The sequence below is a fragment of the Pecten maximus genome, chromosome 5, assembly GCF_902652985.1.
Source record: "Pecten maximus chromosome 5, xPecMax1.1, whole genome shotgun sequence".
NCBI classification, from domain to species: Eukaryota; Metazoa; Mollusca; class Bivalvia; order Pectinida; family Pectinidae; genus Pecten; species Pecten maximus.
In genome coordinates, this window is record NC_047019.1 from 4,938,988 (window position 1) to 4,949,996 (window position 11,009).

The 11,009-nt window shown below is 34.6% G+C and overlaps 1 long non-coding RNA gene across 1 annotated transcript; it reads left to right on the forward strand.

Annotated features, from left to right (window-relative positions):
* The first annotated feature begins 9,121 nt into the window (after positions 1-9,121).
* LOC117326927 lies at positions 9,122-9,974 on the forward strand. The gene is made up of 2 exons (XR_004532528.1): positions 9,122-9,265; positions 9,555-9,974. It is a non-coding gene; the product is annotated as an uncharacterized LOC117326927 (long non-coding RNA).
* Positions 9,975-11,009: the final 1,035 nt, after the last annotated feature.

The following is an 11,009-nucleotide window of genomic DNA, read 5'->3' on the forward strand; positions in this document are numbered from 1 at the left end:
CCTATTTATGGGGAATAATTATCACTGCTCTTAGGTTTGCGGGGAAGTCGTAATTATGTTTCTATAAAGTCGTCTTGTGGGGAATATTACCCATAATTATTCAAGCCGACTTCTACGACAGTGTGAGAGAATGAAATTTGATGGTTGTTCTAAAAATAGCACATTTTCAACTTTTGGCGGCAACTTACAAATTTTCGCATTCGGATTCTTTTCAAATAGTGCTTGGATTTATTGGGAATCAGAGGAATCCCCATAAAACCGATCTCTCTCTCTCTCTCTCTCTCTCTCTCTCTCTCTCTCTCTCTCTCTCTCTCTCTCTCTCTCTCTGGGTATATGGGGGTATATTGTTGCAAGATTTGTTAAGTCACTATCGGTAATGGAATATTTGTATTATTAAACGTCCTAATCATAATTAACAGCGATGATCATTTAAAGATGTGGCCTACACTTGTCGGCATTATTGGTATGTGTTTGTTATGGTTTGGAGTGTACCAGTTATGTCCAATATCGTTCAACAACTCAATAAGGTGACACACATCAAAGCCGAAAATCAACACTTTACACACAAAATTTTCCTCTTCGGACAGGGTTAGGGCAAGTGATAAATATGTCTTTAAGACAAATCATTTGAATTTCTTTTCTTTTCTTTTTTTTTTTGTTAGGTTTGGAGTGTAACAGGGTGGTCAGTTATGTCCACTATCGTTCCACAACTCAATAAGGTGACACACATCAAAGCCGAAAATCAACACTTTACACACACACAAAAATATCTTCGGACAGGGTTGGGGCAAGTGATAAGTCTTTAAGACAAATCATTTGAATAGACTGAATGTTAAGTTATTCAAAATATCATTTGTTCACCAAAAAAAATGCGTTTTTTTTTTAGTTTTTTTTTAGTTTTTTTGTTTATTGTTGTTGTTGTTTGTTTCTTTTCTTTTCTTTTTGGTTTTTTTTTACGCAAAATTTCAAAAAAAAAAAATATTATTCGCGGTTTACTAAGTGTTTTAGTATTTTGGAATAGATGATTTTTGTATCTGTTTTGTGACAATCTGCGTTCTTAGTTTTATTTATTTATTTAGTTACGTAGTCAATTAATTAGGTAAATGAATCATTGATTTATTTCGGTTAAATGTATAACCAAAGGTTTCTTTGGTTATACATTTAACCGAAATAAATCAATGATTCATTTACCAGCTTTAGTGGCACAAAGCAATGCATCGGTGAGTGTGCTCTAAAGATTCTTTAGGCCGACCCCTATGGGAAATTAACATTGCTGGAAACCCTACCATTTTGAAATTATTCTCAATAAGATTATCCTCGTTTATGAAGGTGATGTTAAAATTGACACGATTATGAGAAGTATTTCAAGGAAACACGAAATTGCCTATTAGGGATTAGTGTAGACATTATCGACTCTTTATAATCTTGGTTACGGAAAATTAATACCAGACATATTTATATCTAGGGAAATCGGAAAATGTTTTGTGAAATGAAATCAAGGATGCGAACTTGTCTTTATCTTAGATAGCAAATTTTTGATACAATAGGCGATATAACCCGAAATAGAATCTCGACGAGTTTTGTTTCAGCATCAAATCCAAATCTAATACAATCTCTAATGGCTTCCAAGACTCTATCGGAGACGGATCAGCAAATACTTCGCCATTTTAGGACATAAACGCCTCCTTAAAATTTTCAGCAATCTGAATATTAATGTCATTAAAAACCTTTTTGAAAAATAGATAATAATTTATATTACATTAATATCTCCTTTTTTTAAATTCACTTAATTGTTATTATGTAATCGATAAATTAAATATTACTTTTCCTAAGATACGTGTTCAACATGTGCACGGCCATACCATTGCATGCAACAAATGTGTCAATCAATACAGTTTAGTGCAAATAGGTTAGATAAAGGGAAATAAGCGTCAGATTGGTGTATATATTTAGATAGAGGTTAATAAGCGTAAATTTAGTGTATGATTTTGAATAGAGGTAAATATGCACCAGCTTAGTGTACAAAAAGTATACATCTAAATAGAGGTAAATAGACGACAGATTAGTATTTGTTTTTAAATAGAGGTAAATAAACATCACGTTAGTGTGTATATATTAGGATAGAGGTAAATGTGTAAACGTGCATATTTTAGTGGTAAACTTATTTCAGTTGTGTGAGTTTTTTTTGTTTTTTTTTTCGCAATGGAAGCGTTAAATTATAATAGTGCTCATTTTAGTTTATCGACATTTGTTTTTCTGGAAATCATTGTTGGAACTCTTATTCATTATTCTGCTAATTTGTTTTAATTAGATTTTGAGTGTGTAAAATCAAGTACGTTTACATTGGTGGTCGATCAAGAACAGATTAAACTTCACTATAAAAGATCCTCTGACATGATCACAGGGATATAATAATTCTGCTTCGTCGCATATCATCCCGAATTAGGCAAATCATTGTGCGGCTTTGGGCAGATGATTGTCAGTTTCTTTAAAGCCGTTTTTAAGTTTTAAGGGGACAATTTCAACCCCAAGAACCAGCTTGCTGTATTATACTGAATGTTGGTCAGAGGAGGTAATGAAAAGGAGACCTTATATGGTGATTGGGCATTAACGACGCCACAGAATCTACAGGATCTACTGCCCTCAATGCTACTATTTGAAACTTAATATTTTCTTTTTTTCTGATTTCATACCATATTATACCCTTACACACATGTCGTCATATGACCCTGATTGCTGGGGTCTCTGCGATACCTGTTCTGATATGCCCCTGGCTGTAGATATATCTGCTGACATATGTCGTGATATGATCCTGACTGTCAGTGCCCTCAAAGAAGGCCCAGGATGACTGTCGATGTCTCTTAAGACACCCGTCCTTATATGCCCGTTGTTGACGGCGTCCCCTGGCCCTTTTGTTGAAGATACACTGTAGATTCCCAAATACTGTGTATAGCAAATGAGGATTGGCACCAGCCGGAGGGTATAAAACAACTATGACATGTTCGGAGTTATGTAAAAATAGCAAGTAGTGCGAGCATATTAATATTTTAGTATGTATTTTACTTTTTAAAAGGAAATTGAAGACATTTATATGCATATTTCTGAAAGAAGCAGTGATAAGCCAGGTACCTTTTGTACTTGTTTAAGAAAACTGCATGATTTTACTAAAGCATGTCCCCAATGACGTTTTAATAGGTTTAATCTCGTGCAAAACGCTTTTGATGAAAAGCTAGGACTTCCGTCATAACTATCCACTGAATTGCACGAGCAAGTAATGTAATCCGTTTGCAACAACTTTTTTCTTGACAATCAATGGTAGTTGAATTCTGCATGTCCATCTGATGTTGCTGATAATGATCCATGCACACATATTACATTACACAATGCTGTTCTTCAGATTCCCAGAAGTCTTTGCTGTTCACTTGGATGGATAAAGATTTCAAAATTATTGGTGAATGAGGATTTAATCTCTTAGGTTGCTTGAACTATTCTCATTTAAAAACTATGCATTTAAGATTTGTCTGTATTTAAGCAACCTGCCGCTTCTAGTCTCGGTTTGATGAAGCATCAAGGGGACTGGTCGGTGTTCTGCTCGAGATATCTTGTTAGTTGTCTGTGTAATTTCATTTGGTCATATTTTTTCGTCCTCTCGGGAGACATAGTCTTATCCAGGTTTAGATTGGAAGATATAACATTTTGCTTTGTTGCTTCTAGGTTTCTTTGCTCTTTTAGTCAGTCATGATGGCAAATGCATATCGTTATTTTAAGTAGCATAACGTATTTTTTGACACCTAATCATGCAGGGTTGGTACATGTTGTAATCGAAACGTCACAAAAACTAAAACTGACATTTCTCATCTTTTGTTCATACATGTAGAGAAAATAACTGCATCGCCATTATATTATCTCATATCATCGGATTCTAATAAAGAAGAGTCATTAGCTAAAGTGTTTTTCACATTTCGTCCCTAACTAAAGGCTTTTTCACATTTATCGTCCGAAGCTAAAGACATTTTTTTCATATTTAGTTCCTTATTATAGTCTTTTTCAAATATCATTCCTAACAATAGTCTTTTTCACCATTCGTGTCTTACTATAGTCCTTTTTACATTTCGTCCCATAGCTATAGTCTTTTTCACATTTCTCAGTCAACATAAATTCGCATTGAAAATAGTATAGAGCTGTTAAACGAATAATTATTTCAAGTTTTAGAGATATATTTTTGAAATCATCACATTTGGAAATACGAATTATTATTATTATTATGAGTACAATATCTTCCCAGACAATATTTGTTTTCTAAATACTTTATTATCTCTCGACTCGATTACAGCCCCCCAAAAAATGGAAGTGATTCCAAAACAATGAAAACGAAATAAAGGATAGGAATACTGTTGGATAGGAGAAGCTAAATAAAGGCAAAGGATGGCGCAAAGATTCCTCATGTCAATTGTCATGACAATTGGTTTATTATTTCCTGACCGTGTCGTATCCCCTTTCAGATGGAAAACTGGAGGAATACCTATTTAAGAGGAATATTGATCTGTCTGGTACGTATGAAGCTACAAGGTATTAACCAGGATATAAAGCAATCTTGGTAAACGGAAATCACAAATTTCAGGATTAGGCTTAGACAACCATCATGGTAGACATTTTTTACGAATCCTACATCAGTGTGATTATAGCACTTGGACATATATTGAGCATGGTGCAGAAATTAAAAAATATTTTCTCATTCTGCATGAAACCATTGAAAATGGCGCCCAGATATCGTTATTTAGGTCTTATAAACATTTGCTCATGTTAATCTGATGCCTGTTAAATTTAGGAAAGGAACATTTTGATCATATTTGTACTAAGATATTAGGGCACATCATCATATAGATATGTTTAGAAATTGCTTGTACCGAACGGGAGCCACACTATATTTCGGGTAATACGTGATTGAGAGAAGAAAGAAATCCCGATGACCTTGAACTCTGGTAGCTCCTATCTTAAGGCATATCTACAACTAAATTGATTTAAAACGTGTAGTAGCACATCATATTATAAAATGTTCAATGTTGCCATGGTGATCATATTTATACATTTAGTATAGTAAAACTGAAGAAAACCTTGGAGCATCCTGAAGTTATTCAACACACAGTACATTCTTGAGATGGAAACGGTAAAAGGGGTTTTACTGAATAGAGTGCACATTTAATTGATCGTATTAAAAACTTTAAACAAATTTTAATTCATCTAGACAAGAGAGACGATTCTGTCGGAAGTTTTAAGCTAAAAGCCGCGTTCATGTAATAGCGTATGACGGAGGTATTTATGATACATCTACTTCATAAACATCTGCATTGAAAGTTACACACGGAGAGCATTAAAACCTTCAAAATATCCATCAGCAAATTATTGGTAGAGCATGCAAATCATTAGTATCATTGTCTCTCAAAATTGACGTTACATATCGCTCGCTGTTATTTATTGAACAATTGTTTATTGAACAATATACATAGATTAATAAAGATATCCTGAATATGATATGCGTTACATTTTATGGCATAATATTTACAATTGGCGTCGCAGTTTTCATTTGCCTCAATAACATATCAGTCTGAACTGTATCTATTTCGCCATTTTGATCAACGTCGTGGAAATGCTTTGCTATGCGCTGCAAGTGAATCAAACGCAGCGAGGATTCTGATTGCGAACGTAACAATTGCGTTACTATGGCGTCATTTTGGCGCTGTGTTCATCAGCGTCACGGCAATGCTTTGTAATGTGTATCAGAACGAATGGGAATTAATCACAGAAAGGAATTTGATTCTCAGGTGTTATTCTTTCAAATGAGCATTTAAGAAAGACAGAGTTTAACCTATGTAAATGTAAATATTACAATTTCAACTTATAGGCGCTGTTTGATTCATCTGCCGCTCAAATTGCATTGATATTGACAGTTGATACAATCTAACAAGCGTTTAAGTATGTCCAAATACTTATTACGTTCGTACATTACATGCAATGCTTATTTTTGCATAGTTTGAACATTCTGGTCATTTGCATGCCTTATTGTCTATTCTACCATGTTTGCTATGCAACGCCAGTTTTGATTGGTTTAAAACCATGTATTATTTTCCAATAACCCACGCTCGTGCCAATAATACACGGTCGGGAGTCACGGCTGAAACAATTTTAAATATCTAATATACACCCATTTTATAAAAGGTTACCATAGCTGAGTGGGCTAATGGGTTAGTTTTTCAATAAATTTTTACCACGACGCGAGTTCGAATCCTACGGAGGCCCCCTTTTTTTCTTCTTTTTTCTTTCTTTTTTTTTTATCTTTTTTTATTTTCAAATCATGCTAGATGATAGATGCTGCTCTTGATCGTAGTAGCTGTATTGCCTGTATATTTCATCAACGAAATAGGCAATCTCAAGAATAAAGTACAAGGTTTTCTTCGGGGTTTCTTTGCTGTTTTTCTATTAGAAAGAGTCGATCTCAGAACTAAACAGTACATGGTAGAATAGAAAATAATCAACCCCCAGTTTTTTTGACGCGTGTATTGTTGCGGATTATACACAACTCGGACTCGGATTTTTGCAATTTTAATAATAACTCAGGCCTGCGGCCTTCGTTATTAATTCAATTGCAAAATATCCTCGTCCTCGTTGTATATCCTGCAATAATACACGAATCATCGTTAATTATTTCCTGAATAAGTTGATTGTTAATAGAGATAATGTAAAAGTTGGCACGGTGGTATGACTTTATAGTGCATTTAACCAGCATCATATTCTCAAATCATTTAAAGATACATGCAAACCTGCATCCCAGCAGCACTTACTGCACCGGAAATGTATGAATATAAACAATCTTAGCTGTATAGTATATCTTAATCTTGTACAAGGGTGGTCTAGGAAGAAGGATCTCATTCTCAATTGAATAAATAAATCAGCCCAATACCAGCAATTATAGAGACGGTGTTTGAGTCTTGAGATTAAATGACTTTTAAATTGCCTGTATGAAGAAACTGTGGTTAGATTAATGACCACTACGATTTATTTTCTTCAGAGAAGATTTAATGTAAACAATATGCTGTTGCGCCTTCCGACAGGCTTACTTAACGTGAATTCATTTTGGATTAGCTCCAAACAAAACACATCGGATATTTCCGTCAGTAATCGTAATCAAAGTAACAAAATAAATGAATTAAAAAATATGCATGGATGACATGAATGAATCGAATGAATCAAGCAACTAAGCAAGCAATCAATCAATCTATCTATCAATGGATCGATCGATCAATCAAACAATAAATCAATCAATTAATCAAACAGTATATCTATCTATATATCTATCTATTAAATAATCAATCAACCAATCATTCGTGACGACATATATTGCAACTGAAACCGTTTCATGATATTTAAATCGAACAACCGTGTTTATCACATTTTACAAATACTGACATGCACATCAGCCAATGTTGTATATCTCCTCTCCTGCAAAAAATGCAAAATGCAGTATGTTGGAGAAACCAGCACAAAGCTCAACATCAGAATCACCAATCACCGTTGCTCCATCAAGCAAAACAAACCAGACTTTCCTGTGGCAAGGCATTTCAATTTACCTAGTCATAGTTGGAAGGATATGCAGGTGGTCGCCATTGATCACTGTCCTACCTGGAATGAAACGAAACGTCGTTCCAGAGAAAGATACTGGATTACCAATCTCCAAACCTGCTACCCTCGGGGTATGAACGAACGTTGAAGGACCTCTTCTGGGTGTATTATCCATGTGACCATTATATTTGACAATTCATGTAGTTAATTATTCAATTTGTTAAAAAATTTCATAATTGCTGTACTTCTTTGGGCATCAATTCATTGTTGCTCTTTGAGACTCACATTTAGTCGCCTCCCGCCATCAACAACATCTTGGTCCGATTTGGCCCGAACCGTCTGTTTCCCGTAGCGTCCTGTAGGGACACTTCGGCATTCGTATTTCTTATATTCTCAGTCTTGATAAATATTCGTAGTAGTTTTTTTCACATCACTCTCTATAATTCTAATTATCTAAAAGATATTTTTCAAAAGTTTTTCAGACTTTGTACACGATATTTAATCAATCACTGTAGAGACGATAATGCAACATTTTTATTCTGAAATCTGATGTCAATGCAATGTCGTCCACTAGCAGTATTTAGGGACAAATCGTCTTTGAACTCTTCGATATACTTTCACGTGCGGGGGAATTAAAAATATCTCTGCCGTTGGTCGCATAGCGTTCTGGTGTTGAACATGATACAGTCAATAGGACGTTAAAAAAATCAAACAAACAAAATGATACAGTCACGCTAGTATCCGCCTTCGGCCCACGTTTGCCGAAGGGTTCATTGTTGTTTCTCCAGTTACTAAAACATTATTCTTATTGTATTTTATTGTATTTCCAGTACTTCTTATATATATTATGTGATTGTATTTGTATTTTTTGTGTTTTGATAAAGGGGTGGATTGCCTCGAAAATTTAACAAGCCTCATTGTCCACACTGTTTGAATTACTTCTTTGCCCCATATATAATTATCACAATATACCTATATAATTATCACAATATACCTATATCATTATCACTAAATACATTTTACCTATATCGTTATCACGATATAACTATATCATTATCAAAATATACATATATTCTACCTATATAATTATCACAATACACCTATATCATTATCACTTGTTAGTTCATCTCGTTAGGATAAGATAATTTTCTTCAAAATGTAATAGATCTAATTTCTATATGATTTATAGATATAAATATACCATGGGTGTCTGTGCAATAGCTCGCACGTGACTAAATTTCAAAGCGTCACAGACGTTAGATAGTTCGCACGTGACCATGCAATAGTCATTTTAACGTGAAACAATCAAAATGCCACTTAATTGCTTAAGTGCATGTAACAGTGTCATTATTTAATGACATTTGGGTATTATTTAGATTTATCCATTTTTGTACTACTGTGCATGTACAGGCTCCGTATTTATCATATGTATATGTGTACGCAGTTGTATCGTATGCTATTTATATATATATGTAAACCTGTTTAACAGGTCAGAGGTCAGAGTTATTTTTATAGAGTGACCATGGGTCAATGCGCACCCGCGCTTTTTAGGGTAGCGTCACTCCCGTACTAGGCACCGTTGTGAGTGGACGTGTATATGTTGCGTCTATATATTTAGCGCATCCGTGTTGTACCAATCTACATCACTGTGAGTACTTCATAATTTCTAACTTTAATGTGTATTGTATTGTATGTAGTAATATTTGGATATGTTGAATGTCAATTATTTCCTTTATAGATTAATTGAAATGATTTAATTAATGGTAAAGATTGTCCAGAAATTGAATTTCCCGCCACTTTCTTATTATTTATTCTGTGTGGATAAACGTTTTGGTTTAGCTGATAGGCGTTATGCATTTAGCCTTTTATATTAAACATTGTAGTTAGTATACGGTGCTAGCACATGTTAGTAAATATTGTTTATTTTATTATTGTAGCATTTATATGCGCTGTAATATTGTACGGGTTGTCTCCCCGGGAGTCGAGCCCTCTTCGTCAAATGAAGAGGTAGGTTTTTTATATGGCTCCATTTATATTGTGTTGGTAGCATCATTTTTAAGAATATTCATGTACATGAGAAATTGTCATTGTTTGTATAAGCGTTACGCACTTGCTACTTTGTCAGATCTGTAATGTGCATAGTTCAGTAGTAGTTGTAACGTTTATGATTACGCCTGGGTTAGTAGGTGTTCTTGAATCTTAGGTTCTAAGCGTTATGCTTCCGGTTGCGTCAGGTGCGTACACCTGTCGTGTTATTGTGGGATGGATTATTCCACTTTGAGATTGTAACTATTTTACTTATTGTTGTTATTTGTTATTTTAGGGTGTTTTATGGACTAATAAATTATGAATTGGAACTCAAGCGTTGGAGTCATGGTGTAGACAATTGAATAACCGACCCGGCTCAAAACGACCGGTTACATTTGGCGCCCATGTATGTGTGTTCTACACAACACCCCTTCGCTGGAGGAGTCCATGTTAACGGAAGTCTACTTACACAAGACTGTGATGATGTTTCAACGACATGGTGTGTTTTCGTAGCTTGAACTTTGCAGTGCAGTGATAAATCCTACTGACATGAACATGAGGTATTCTGTGTTATGTTTAACTGTATAGCCTCTCATATGTGTTGATTATATTTGGCGATTTGCTTGTCTGTTCCACATTTAGTGTGAATTACCTCGCCATGGATGCTGTGTGTCCAGTGACATTTGTTTACATTTGAGGCACGGGGCCAGTGTCATGATATGTTAGCCTTAGCCTACGTGTAGAGACTTTTCATATTTGCTTTAGTCATTGTGGTACATTTAAGCTGATTGTGGTATAATATCTCATCATACAACCTGTGAATATTTTGTTGATAATTAACCACATTTAAAACTATTTGAAATAGTATTTCACTGTATTTATTTTGAATCTTGTCAACTTATTCTAATCAGTAATTGCAATTTATTCATCTGTATACATATACATGTATTCATGATATGATACATTGAACTTGAGGTTTCCATGTGTATTACCATCTGATATACACTTTGTATTGTGGTGATTCTTTACAGATATTATTGTTTCATACTTGTCACTGCAATTTATTTGAATTTGGTGATTTTTGCTGATGTACAGTACTATTTTTTGAATTATTATACAAATATTCTATAATCAGTATCACATTTAACCATGGCAACGGGGGAAGATAAACTCAACTTACCGAAGCAACAGCCTGAGGCACCAGTTTCCGAAGATCCATTTAGAGCCATGGCTGAGATGTTTCATAGGATATCTACTAAGGAGGGCAATGCAGGTAGTGAGAACTTACAGATGCTACAGAAGCAGATAATAGATTTTTTGAGAGCGACCAAGGGTTTACCTGAGGCAAGTGGTGATGTTAAGAC